Source organism: Urocitellus parryii, chromosome 6 (genome assembly GCF_045843805.1).
Source record: "Urocitellus parryii isolate mUroPar1 chromosome 6, mUroPar1.hap1, whole genome shotgun sequence".
NCBI lineage: Eukaryota > Metazoa > Chordata > Mammalia > Rodentia > Sciuridae > Urocitellus > Urocitellus parryii.
In genome coordinates, this window is record NC_135536.1 from 155,879,053 (window position 1) to 155,891,830 (window position 12,778).

Here is a 12,778-nt window from a genome sequence, read left to right on the forward strand (position 1 = left end):
AGACATTTTTAATGGTTAGCCCAGCCTGTAGGAAATTCCTTTCTAAGCCACAGAACACTCACAACAACAGTCCTGCCAAGATCTTTTTCCGTCAACAACACAGTGCCATTTATTTCCCACCAAAGCCCTTACATCTCCTTTCAGCCTGATTTCCTGCCATGGCCAGCACTGTTCCTAGACCGTGCCCCACCTCGCTGCCCCACCCCCTCCTTCAGCAGCTGACGTAGAAGGTCCGTAGGACTGTGGAGAGCATAATGATTGCTTTGTGTGTTTGCTTGACCTCCCGATAAAGTCCTAAAGGGACCAATATTAGATGTCCCCCTAATCTGCTCCGAAAGCTTATAGATTTAATGTGGCTGATCACAAAGGGACAGGGAAAGAAAGAGGTTCTGTATGTCCCAGGAAATCCTGCTGGAAGGGGATGAGGTCATTGTTAGTTCTGTTTAGCCCTTTCCCCTCTAGGCAAGGTCAGCAGAAGGGCACTAGGAAGAAATTCCTGTTTTTTCCTTAGAGATCAGAAAGCCTGGGATGCGATCCTGTGTCACTGTTTAAGGACGTCAGTTTGTGTATGGTGACAGTATGTAAACAGCGTCGTGGATCAACCAAGGAAGGTGGGAGTTCACTATGGAAAATTTAAAGGCAGCATAACAACAGAGTCCTGAATCATCATGTCTATTTGAGCTTGGAATTTCCCCTGCTGGAAACCTATAATCCTTTCCTCTGGACCACAAAGCCTTCAACCTTCACTTCTAAGGTATATACAAATGCACCTTGGGCAGCCAAAGTGGCCCGGACCAGCATGCATTGAGGAGGATGGGGGAGTACCCCAAACTTTCCTCATCCAGTGAAGCTGTATTAGGGCTACACAGAAAATTGCCCTCCACCTTCAGCATCACTTCCTGCCACAACATGCACAGGATATAGCTCATCCCAACCATAACTAACACAATGGAACGACAATAAAGAAACTAGGAAGTGAAAAAACCTCTTATACTATTAAGGATTTTTACATTTTTTTTCCAGGGCTGGGGATCAAACCTGGGACTGTGCACATACTTGACCAACACCCTACAACAGCACTACCTCCCTAGTCTGGCCATTAAGGAATGTTGAAAGTGGTTCAAGCTGGGAATGGTAGTACACATGCCTGTAATTCCAGCTTCTCTGGAGCCTGAGGCAGGAGAATTGCAAGTTCCAGGCTGGCCTGAGCAATTCATCCAGACCTTGCCTTAAAATAAAATTGGAAAAGGGCTGAGGGTGTAGCTAATGTAGAGTACTTTAGCTACAGTCGTGGGTTTAAAAAAAAAAATCTCAGTTAAAAAAAAATCATTAAAAGTGGTTCACTTTTAAAAGTGCGGAGTGGGGAGGCAGTAAATTGAGGCAGCTTCTTTCTCTGCAGGTTTACTGAGGCTGTTTCTTTATGAGTTGGGCCAGAAGTACTACAGGGACATTGAAAGTGGCATTAGGGATGTTTCAACAAGTGGAAAAGCTTAAAATCACTGCACAGAAGTGCATGTGCATGAGTGAGCAAAAACCTTTGCAGATAGACTTGTTTGGCCCCATGAGTCACATCGACAGTGAGCTGTGGATGACCTGTGCATTAAATCTCTTTTAGGAAAAAATAATAACAGTGTACACCTACCCCTGCTTCCAAACCTTTCACCTATTTGAGACATTGCTCCATGGTTCGGTCACTTTAAAGGGTCAGCAGTGTCTTCCCTGTGTTTCTTTCCACTTGCAATTGCAATGGGATGAAGGCCAACACCCCCAAACCTCCTGAGAAGGTGGTGAACTTCTCCTGGGAATCTTGCTGACTCCAGAGGTTCAGATTCTCAGCTCAGCATCTGAATAGAACCCAAGCTCCAAGACCTTTGAAGTTCATCCCTCATTAGCAAAGTCCTCAGATTGGAGCCACTCCAGAAAGAAAACACAGCGCTGTGTTCAGAGCTAAGAGCAAGATGAAAACCTTGGGGAGCAAATGATTAACTGTTTAGCCCCAGAAGCACAGAATTTTTTTTTTTCCAAAAAAAAAAAAAAATAAGCTGCTTTAAACCAAGCCTAAATTTTGTTATCCTTCTTTCAGACATTTTCTCGGCAAGGGATTCAGCAGCCTGGCAGTTTAGGAATGGCGAAGTAAGGGCCAAGGCTTCATTCCTCATCAGGACCTAAGTTTTCTTTTTTCGGTTCTGAAGTTTTCCATCTACAAACCATTTCTGATGAGCCAAGACAGGCAGGGAATTTTGCCGACAGCAATGGAGCAGTTTGGATTCCGAGAAGTTCACCAGTTTTAATAAGCATCCGGATAACGGCATGTGCATACTTTAACCTCAAGTAGTCCTCAGTTCCTGCCTCCAGTTTGGATTCCTACACGGGACAGGCAGATGCATCATATTTCTTCAACTGATGCAGGTGGCATCTGCCCTTACTAACAGGCTGCTCCAAGGTGGGAGTTGGGCACAGGTGACAGGAACACACTGTAAAGTGCCACAGCAGAACAAAAAGAATGGAAGCTAAGAATGGCTCCGGAGTCCAAGCAGAGGGTACCGGCAAAGATGATGATGATTTTAAATAAAGATCTTAACCCAGGAGAAGTTGTGATTTACAGTCTTTCCTGTTGTCGTAATATTTTCCTCCCAAACCATAACCTCCAACACCTGGGCTCAACATTGATAGCAATGTCATTTAAAGCACCACCTCAATTCCCTTCCACTTCTGGTCCCTGTCCCTCCCCGCAGATGTCACCCAGCAGTTGCATCCTAAAACCGCCCAGTAACAGCTGGACTAAAAGACAAAAATGTACCGTAGTTTGAGAGGCTGCAAAATTCCTCCAGATTCAGACTGGTGAAAACTTTTCCTGATTTCCTTGAAGAGTTAAGCATCAAATTCTTGAAAAATGAGCCCAGCATGTCCAGTGATCTTTCCAGATGCTAGCTAAACGCTAGCAAAAAAAAAAAAAAAAAAAAAAAAAAGAAAAAAAGAAAAAAAAAAAAGAAAACCCAAAGGGGACTAAGGACACTGCAAATGGTTGGGAGCTGCCAAGCCTTTTCCACAACACTCCTGAAAGAATGTCAAGGAAGCTGTAGTGGGGGGCTAAAGGACAAAGGCAGGGAGTCACAGCAGGCTCAGTCCCTTTAGAGGAAGCCTCACTGTGGCTTCCTAGGTGGCTCCCTGAGCGAATGATGAGGTAAAGGAAGATCTGTCCTTAAAAGCGAAAATGACACTCAGGTCCCCTGGCCAGGCTCCAGGCTGCACTGGCAGTCTGCTCAGAAAGACCATTCAAGACTGGCTGTCCAACTCATTCTCCCCAGAGCGACTGAAGACAGGCACCCGCTGAGGCCACCACTGCCTGGAGATTGGCTGCAGCCTGGGCTTTGGGGATTCTAACACAGAGTTCCCAGTTTCCAGTTCCCAATTAGTGGAGCTGGGGCAAGTCAAGCATTCTTCGGCTTTTGTGCTACCTAGGGCAAGGTCAGGCAAGGTCAGGCAAGGTCAGGCAAGATCGAGGGTCTGAACTGCTTAGTCATGAGTGACATACCCAGGGAGATATGTTCTATGTGAACATCATAAAGTGTACCTACACAAACTAAGACGGCCACAACAGCACCGTCACTAGGTGATATAACCACCGTCTGATAGAGGGTCTGTTACTGACAGTAGGGCATGACTGGATTGAGAGATGGGCCTTTCCCATCTGATCCCAACCCCTCCCTCCTCTCCTCTCTTTTTAATTTCTTTAGTCAAATTGTACCCTTCCTATTTGCAGAAGATGGGGAGAATTTTTTAGTTGACAAGTAAAGTTTGTAGTGTACAAATGAAGTTTCGAAATATTTCTACATTGTGGAATGGCTAACTCAAGATAATTAACATATCCATCATCACGTACTTATCATTTATTTGTGGTAAGAACACTTGAAATCTACTCCCTGAGCAATTTCAAATACAAAATACATTGCTGTTAGCTATAGTCACCATGTTGTACGATGGATCTCTTGGACTCATTCCTCCTGTTGAACTGAAATTTTGTTATCTTGGACTGACATCACCCCAATCTCTTCTCTCTTTCCTATTTTATTTGCTTTTGGTCACAAGCATAAGCCCACAAGAGAACAGCAATCCCAACTATAATGGAATCCATCACTCGCAAATCCGGTTTAAAAGAAGTTAGCTTATTTGAGACCTGGGTTTCTCATCTCCAAGCTGTAGTTGGCTAGAAGAGCTTTTTAATCATTCTTTTCTTTTTTCTTTCCCTTCCCTACCCTCCCCACCTCTCCCTCCCTCCCTCCCTCTTTCTCTCTCTCTCTCTCTCTCTCTCTCTCTCTCTCTCTCTCTTTCTCTCTCAGCATTGGGGATTTAACCCAGAGACTCACTTATGCTAGGTAAGCACTGAGCTTCAGTACCCTAGTACCCTAGTACCTCTCCCACCCCTTTTTCTAAATTTTTATTTTGAGACAGGGTCTTGATAAGTTGCCCAGGCTGACCTGGAATTTGCAATCTTCCTGCCTCAGTCTCCTAAGTAGCTGACATTGTAGTTGTGCTCCCAGCCTAGATTTCCTTTCCTTTCCTTTCTTCTTCTTCTTCTTCTTTTTTTTCTTTCTGTAGCATAGTGAACCTTGCACATGCTAGGCCAGTACTCTACCTCTTAGCTCTATCCCTAGCCCTGCTTTTATGTTTTCTTTCTACCAGCAGAATGAGGCAAGGAAATATGGACTTCAGTCTTAGTAAACAAGATCTTGTTATTACAATCATTTTACAGCCCAGCTGGCAGACATAAAAGAAAATGACTCACCCCAATGCACCTGTCAGGTAAAGGCCAAATACAACAAATGCATTTCACCTTTTTGCCTGGTTCCTTAAACAGCTCCCATTGGTGGAAGGTCTTTCTTTCAAATGCTTTCTTCTCTCCTCGGAGAGGTAGAAGCAATTAGGGCAGCTCTGAGTCTGGATCTAAGGAAGGTTTCTGAATATTTCCATGATTATCTGTCTATTACCATGGATTTTACAAGTTGGACAGAAAAACGTTATTCCAGGCTCTGGCTTGACAATTTGAATTATGTGAATTAAAAAAAAAAAATGTTCTGAGTGTCTTATATCTCTGTCCAGCACTGGTTTTCCCTCATTCAATAGTCAAACTTTTAAATAATAGTTTTAAGATAATAAAAATTCTTTTCATTGAAAATAGAAACAATTTATGGAAATATAAAAAATCAGAGGCAGAGAATTATATTCCCAGCCCCCTTACTCAATATTCTTTAAATAGAATTAGGAACAAAGCTCAGTACCTTAATTTTCCTAAAAGTAACAAAGGAAACATTAGCAAGGTATTTGAGGATAAAATAAATGGTCATTTGATAATTACAGGGTTAGTGTGCAAATGGGGCTTATTCTAGCATTCATCCCTTTCCTAATTGGAAAACTGATTCATAGAGTCATAAAAACTCCCACTTTATCCAAATTGCTCTACCAGTGCTGTAGCTGGTGGCCATGTAGTGATCCAAGGGCGAAAAGTGGACAACTCCAGTGGTTAGAAAATCCTCCTTTTCTTGAATAGGGAAATTAGCCTCATGAAAATCCCTTGTATAAGTTTGTTTCGCACTACTATAACAAAACACTTGAAGCTGGGTAACTTTATAAAGAAAAGAGGTTCATTTAACTGTCAGTACTGGAGGTTCAAAGGCCACATCTGGAGATGGTCTTCTTGCTCTCAGTCTCAAGGTGGTGCAGGACATCACATAGAGACAGGGAGCATAAATATATATTTCTTCTAGCCTTTGTTTTTTATAAATCATGGAGGCTCCAAACTGATGAGCTTATGTATTCCTAATCACTTTCCACAGGGCCCACTTCTATACACTATAATTGGATTAAATTTCTACCCTCTTAATAATGGGGATAAGTTTCCAATATAATTTTTGGAGGGGACAAAGCATACCACCCCTCTTCTACATTCTTACAGACACTACTATTCCTCTCTGGAGGGACAGTTTTCCTAAGCCTGTGGCTCAGACCTCAGGGCTGGTGGACTCTGCCCAACTGTATCAGGGTTGAGGAGGGAGAGAGGGGTGCAATCCCAAAAGTCATTGCAATATGTGCTTTTTCCAACCTTCTCACTTGAAAAGCTCTACCTGTTAAGTGGTCAGAAAGTACTGCACATGTGCAGTGTCTTCACACATATGATGTAGACTTATCCTAATCTACCTGGGCTCTTAACCCAAGGGACATATGGATGGATGAAGAAGCCACACACTCTAGGTCTTTCCCAGGTTCTACTTGTCAATCTGTTATCATTGGAATTTAGTGCTTTCTTTTCCAAGACTCTCTTGTCCATGATGGTAAAAAGAATCCACGCAGGTGGCCACTTTAATTGGAGTTGCAACTTGGATTGAGTCTATCTGCAGACACAATATGTTAAGTAATTATTTTCAATTTGTGTGTGTGTGGGGGGGAGGGGTGCTGAGACTTTAACCCAGGGCCTTGTGCAAGCTATACAACTACTTTACCACTGAGCTACACCCTGGCCACATTTAGACATTTTTTGAATTAACTATCTCTAAGAGATCTTGAGACTAGGACTCATGTACAAGTAGTTTATTGAAAATGACTTCAATAAAATTGGTATAAAGGGGATTGTGATACAGAAAAGGGAAGGCAACTAGTATAATGCACAAGGTGCATTACCAAACATATAACCATGAATGAACCCTTCTGAGGAATTCTGGGAGTCCTATAGACCATGCCTTAAGAGTTATCTCCCAAAAGGGAAAAGGGAGGTGGAGTGTTTGTTATCCAATTCCTTCCCAGTCATTCGCTGAGAACAGCTCCCAAGGACCTTAGTTCAGCAGGACTTCCAATATTCCCCGCTGTGGGTAGAAAGACTCCAGTTGCCAAAGTTAGTGCTCAGGCAAAGTTGGCTGCTCAGGCTGGCATGCATGGAATTCCTAAGTACCCAACAGGCATGGGAAGGACTTAGCAGTGTCTGCTAAATTTGATAATTTTATTAGTCATTTTTTTGTTACTACAACAAAATACTCGAGATAATTTGTAAAGAGAAAAGGTTTATTTAGCTTGCAGTTCTTGAGATTCCAGTCCAAAATTGGGAAGCTCATTGCTTTATGCCTCTGACTATGTAGCCTATCATGGTGGGAGCCCGCAGTAGAGTAAAATCACTCATTTTGCCACCCAAGAACCAAAAAGGAAATAAAAAAGGGTCTGGGATTCTACAATCCTCTTCAAACGCATGCCCCCAAAGTTTAAGGACCTCTCAGTAAGTCCTACTTCCCCATCTCCCAAAGGCATCTCTCTGAGGACCAACTCATTAAGACATGGGACTTTAAGGGACATTTATTCAAACCATAGCAGCATGATCAGGGCATTGTGCATAAAGTGTGGATGTCAATCTCCTCTGCTTAGGCTGTTATCATTCTAGCATGGCCACAACTAGCTGCCTTGAGTGTTTCTTGAGACAGGATATAAACTCTTCCAGTTCACCAGGGCCCATGGATTGGCGTCCTCCTGTGCCCTGCATGACCCATCCACAGCCCAGAGCACACCTGAAAGTGATTGACATCTGGTGCCTGATTCTGCACACCACATTTCATCAGCCAATTGGAGCTGGATGGACAACTGACCCTGGCGAGTCATTTCACTGGCTGTTCTAAGATGAAACAGAATTTTCTGCTCAAGAACTTGAGTGGAGAGTCACAGAGTAGGTGCGTATGTTTGAAAGCTGGTTTTGGAGTCATATGGCAGTTCAATGATGGTAAGTAAATAACCAGAGTGAAGAGATACAAGAATCCATTGAACCATAGCTGGTAGAGGTAAGGGGAGAGAGTGGGCAAGCAGTAGTCTTCAGCTGTTTTTGTGGATTGGTATTCTTTCCCATCAGATACTGCAGACACAATCTATATTAAGTAACATATTGTATTAGACTTATTAAGTAATGTATTATATAACCACCTTCTGTTCCAAGTGTATTTGGACCAGAATAGCTTCAGAAGGCTGAAGAAGACCATGAGTTCTCAGAAGCAGGTAGAACTCTGATCTTATTATGGTCTAATCAGATGTTTAATTCAAAGATCTTAGAATAAACTGATGAAGAAAAAGTCCCTCAAATAGAGCAGAATTTGCAGATGCCACCTTTGATGAAAACTTCTTCGTAGAGGGAGAGCTTCAGATCCTCTGACAGAAGATGCTTCAATTTGGGGATGAGGAAGACAGACTGAAGCCAGGTTTCTCGCCTCTTCTGTCACCTTACAAATGGGAGAGGAGTCTTTGCTCTCTTTTATTTAAATTACTGACTTAAATCAAATGCAATGGATCAGTTCCTTCTGATCAAGGGACAGAGTTGTGGACTGTTGAAAAGATGTTTTTACCCTATTATTTTAATCTGGTTTGTGTGACCTCAAGGAAATATTTTGATTGGAATGATGTCAGTATCAATAATATTCACGGAGAAAATGTTTTCTGGAACAAAGTCCATTAACCCATTTTAATTCTTTGGTCAGTTTTCTTATGTAGTACAGTTAAACTGCTTAAAACCATTTTTTTAAAAGTTCTCTTTGACTTTTGTACCTTTCTTCTTTTTTCTTTCTTTTTTTTTAGAGAGAGAGAGAGAGAGAGAGAATTTTTTTAATATTTATTTTTTAGTTTTCGGTGGACACAATGTCTTTATTTTTTTATTTTTATGTGGTGCTGAGGATGGAACCCAGTGCCAGGCGAGCGCGTTACCGCTCGAGCCACATCCCCAGCCCCCTTTCTTCTTTTCTAATATAAAAGAATTGAAAGCTACTGAGGATTCCATGTTTTAGTCTTTTTTATTTTTTGCAGTGCTGGGATGGAACCCAGGGCCTTGTATCAGCTAGGCAAGCGCTCTACCATTAAGCTATACCCCTAGCCCTTTATGTTTTATTCTAAAAGATTTACAGTTTTAGCTCCTATGCATAGATCTGTGCTCCATCTCAAATTAATTTCTGTATATGATGTGAAGTAGAAAGCTGAGAGTCTTTATTTTTCCATATGGATATTTAATTTTATGGAAATTGTTTTCAGGGATGAATTCTGTTCCTCATAAACTTTATATCAAAAATGTGATTGATTGAGCAGATTTTTGTCCTCATGAAACCTTACTGTTCAAGATTCCTGTTCCATATGTGGCTGTTATTTTCATTATTTCTACAAAATTCTATTTTTTTTCTGTTAAATATTTAAATTTTGTATAATTATTTAATGTTATTGTTCATTTTTAGTGAATATCAAATATGGCTGCATAGTTTTAGCTTTTTTGAGATTTTATTTTATCAGTATAACTTTTCTCAGGCCAAGTTTTTTCCTTCCTTCCTTCCTTCCTTTCTTTCTTTCTTTCTTTCTTTCTTTCTTTCTCTCTTTCTTTCTCTCTTTCTTTTTCTCTTTCTTTCTCTCTTTCTCTCTTTCTCTCTTTCTCTCTTTCTCTCTTTCTCTCTTTCTCTCTTTCTCTCTTTCTCTCTTTCTCTCTTTCTCTCTTTCTCTCTTTCTCTCTTTCTCTCTTTCTCTCTTTCTTTCTTTCTTTCTTTCTTTCTTTCTTTTTTTCATGTTGTTTGTTTGAGATACAGTCTTGCTATGTTGCCCAGGCTAAGCTTGACCTTGTGATCCTCCTGCCTCAGTCTTCTGAGTAGTCCAAGGTTTTGTTTTTTTCTTAAAGTTATAATCAAGATGTCATTCATCAGGCAGAGTTTTGATCTCTCATAAATGAGGTTGGATGCAGCTTTACCTATTTCATTAAGAAATGTCTACAATACTAAATATTTTGAAATTCCTGGGTAATCAATAAGACAAATAGAAGCAAACTGTCCTCATTCTAATACTCTGTAGCCTGGTAATGGACTAGTATAATTCTAAATTCAATATTCTTTATTTCTCGAATACATTTTTATTATATTTGTTAATGACCTATGTTATTGGTAAAGAGTAAAGAACATACACAAAGTCCAAATGACTTGTGTCAAAATGTCGTGACAGTCACCTCTCTGAAGGAAGAAAGGAAGGACATCTTCACCTTGCAATAAACTAGCCCCTTTGGTACATGGTGCCTGGAATCTCATGACTAATTTGCTTCTTTTTCCTTTGTGTTTGTTTGTGGCACTGGAAATTGAACCGATGCTAGGGAGGTACTTTACCAATGAGCTACATTGCCAGCCCTATCTTTTTTTTCAAGTGCTGCTGATAGAACCCAGGGCCTTGTACATACCATGCAAATGCTCTACAACTGAACTCTACCCTCTACCCTTTTTCTCAATTTGGATCCTGTGTTGAAGACTTTCCAAACTTTCACTCTTATCCTTAAGACTAATCTCTCCTTTAAAACAGTGATGTGCCAGAAAATGCTTAACAACTGGTTCTCTTGGGACTAAAAGCTTTAAGTTTTAGCATTTGCCTATTTTGTGGTGTAAATACTTGCATTGTGGCTGATTTTAACCTTCCAACATGACATCAACAGACTGGCAAGACTCACAGAAATTTAATAATCAGTTCTAGTGAGCAGTCAGAACAGACTCGGTGCACCACTGTATTTAATTCGCCATTCCAAACCACAATGTCTCTAAAGAGGTTGCTTGTATTTGATTCTTCATACTAAAGTAATAATAGATAGCAAAAGTAAAAAATAACTAGATCCCTAGACTAAAACCAGTGCTTTATCTATGAAACCACATTATTTGTCACTAGTAGGTCATGAATCATTTCTGTCCTTTAACCAAGTTAAATGGTGCCTCAGGAAAACTTAAAGGAATTCATATGTTCAGTCTGTTACATTAGACTTGGTGAGTTTGATTTCTTTAGAGTTTGAAGAGGAGAAAAAAAGATCTTTATTTAGCTAATCAGATATTGGAGATCCTATCTGCTTATTCATAGAAAGTCCTCCCTTATCCATGGTTTCAGTTATCTGAGGTCAACCATGGTTTGAAAATGGAAAATTCTAGAAAAAAAATTTAAATTGTGTGCTGTTCTGAACAGCATCATATAATCTTGTGTCCTCCCACCTGGGAATGTGGATTATCACTTTTTTCTAGCATATCTATGCTGTATATGCTACCTGCCCATTAGCCATTTAGTAACCACCTTGGTTTTCAGATGGATTGTCATGATATCACAGTGTTTGTGTTCAAGTAACTCAGTGACCTCAAAGCACAAGTGCAGTGATACCAACAATTCTAATATACCAAAGACATGCCTTATAAAGTAGATCCATTAAGGGAAAAATGTGAAAGTTGTTGAAATAAGAAAAATAAATCATATACCAAGGTTGCTAAGAGTAACAGTAAGACTGAGTCTTCTATCTATGAAATTATGAAGAAGGAAAAAGAAATTTGTAGGAATTTTGAAGTCTTACCTCAAGTTGTAAAAATTATGGCCACAGTGTGTGGTAAGTGCATAGTTAAGATGACAAAAGCATTAAATTTGTGTATACATAGGGAAGAACATAGACTAGGGTTCAGTATTTTCTGTAGTTTTAGGCATCCTCTGGGGGGTTAGGGAACTTTTCTCAAAAGTATGAAACGGCAGGATGAACCATAGCTTCAAGAATGCAAGGTAAGATAAAAAGGTCAACAACTTCCATAATATGCTGTTGACTCATCTAACATGCTGGGAAAAAATTACACCACTTTCAAATACTAGAAAGCTGGTTTGGGGAGTCCCTATGTTCTCTGTGACTGGCTATTTCCTAGAGGTTGTGACCAAAAGCCTTTTCCAACTCTATCACATACAGACCCACTTTGTTCTCTATAAGTCTCTGACCAAATATGTTTCCCAGTTCTTGAATTTTTGCACAAATCAGAACATTAGAGAAGTCTCCAAGTGAATGAGTGTCCAAGCCATCTCATTACCATTGGAGATCACAAAACAAAACAAAAATTTACAGAAACAAATGCAAACTCTTAGAGAAATATAACTGGCCAAGCAAATCCAGTTTCCCATGTGTTTGTCCATGTATGTCCATCCAAGTGTTGTGGAGAGTAGAGCCCTAAAATTTCCAATCTTGTTCTTAAAAAGTGGGTTGGAGAATCTTTAGCAATGAGGGAATTGCAAATCAAAACTACACTGAGAGTTCATCTTACTCCATTCAGAATGGCAGCTATCAAGAATACAAACAATAATAATTGCTGGAGAAGATGTGAAGAAAACACTTTAACACTGTGGGTAAGATTGAAAATTAGTACAATCACCATGGAAATCAGCATGGAGGTTCCTCAAAAGACTAGGAATAGAAACACCATATGACCCAGCTATATCACTCCTCAGTATTAATCCTGCAGAACTGAAGTCAGTCTATGACAGTGTGATACAAGCATACCCACCTTTATAGCAGTGCAATTCACAATAGCTAGACTATGAAACCAGCCTGTTTGTCAGTGAATGAATGGATAAAGAAAATGTAGTGTATATACATAAATATTCAGCCATACAAAAGAATGAAATTACGTCATTTTCAGGAAAATGGATGAAACCTGAGAACATTATGTTAAGTGAAAAAAAAGCCAAACTTAGAAGGCCAAGGGTCATATATTTTCTCTCATATGTGAAGCTAGAAATAAAAAAAGAAGAGGAAAATGGAATGGGGTGACCTCATGAAGATTGAAGGGAGACCAGTAGATAAGAGGAAAGAGACCAGAGGGCAGGAGGAGGAGAGGGAAAGCTGGAATACTGGATAATGATATTGGCCAAATTATATTGTAACAGCATGTGCATGCATGAATACCTAACAACAAAATCTACCATTAAGTATAAATATAATGCACCAATAAAAAGA

At 40.2% G+C, this 12,778-nt stretch overlaps 1 protein-coding gene across 2 annotated transcripts in view; it reads right to left on the reverse strand.

The window, feature by feature from the left end:
* Rin2 (Ras and Rab interactor 2) overlaps nt 1-12,778 on the reverse strand; it is a 219,159-nt gene that overhangs the window by 105,257 nt on the left and 101,124 nt on the right. Inside the window, exon 1 of one of the 2 annotated variants that reach the window (XM_026400708.2) lies at nt 1,643-1,978. The exons of the other annotated variant lie outside the window; for it this stretch is intronic. The gene's annotated coding sequence lies outside the window, so the exon portion shown is untranslated. Of the gene's footprint in view, nt 1-1,642; nt 1,979-12,778 lie in introns of those variants that run through there. 2 annotated transcript variants of the gene reach the window in all.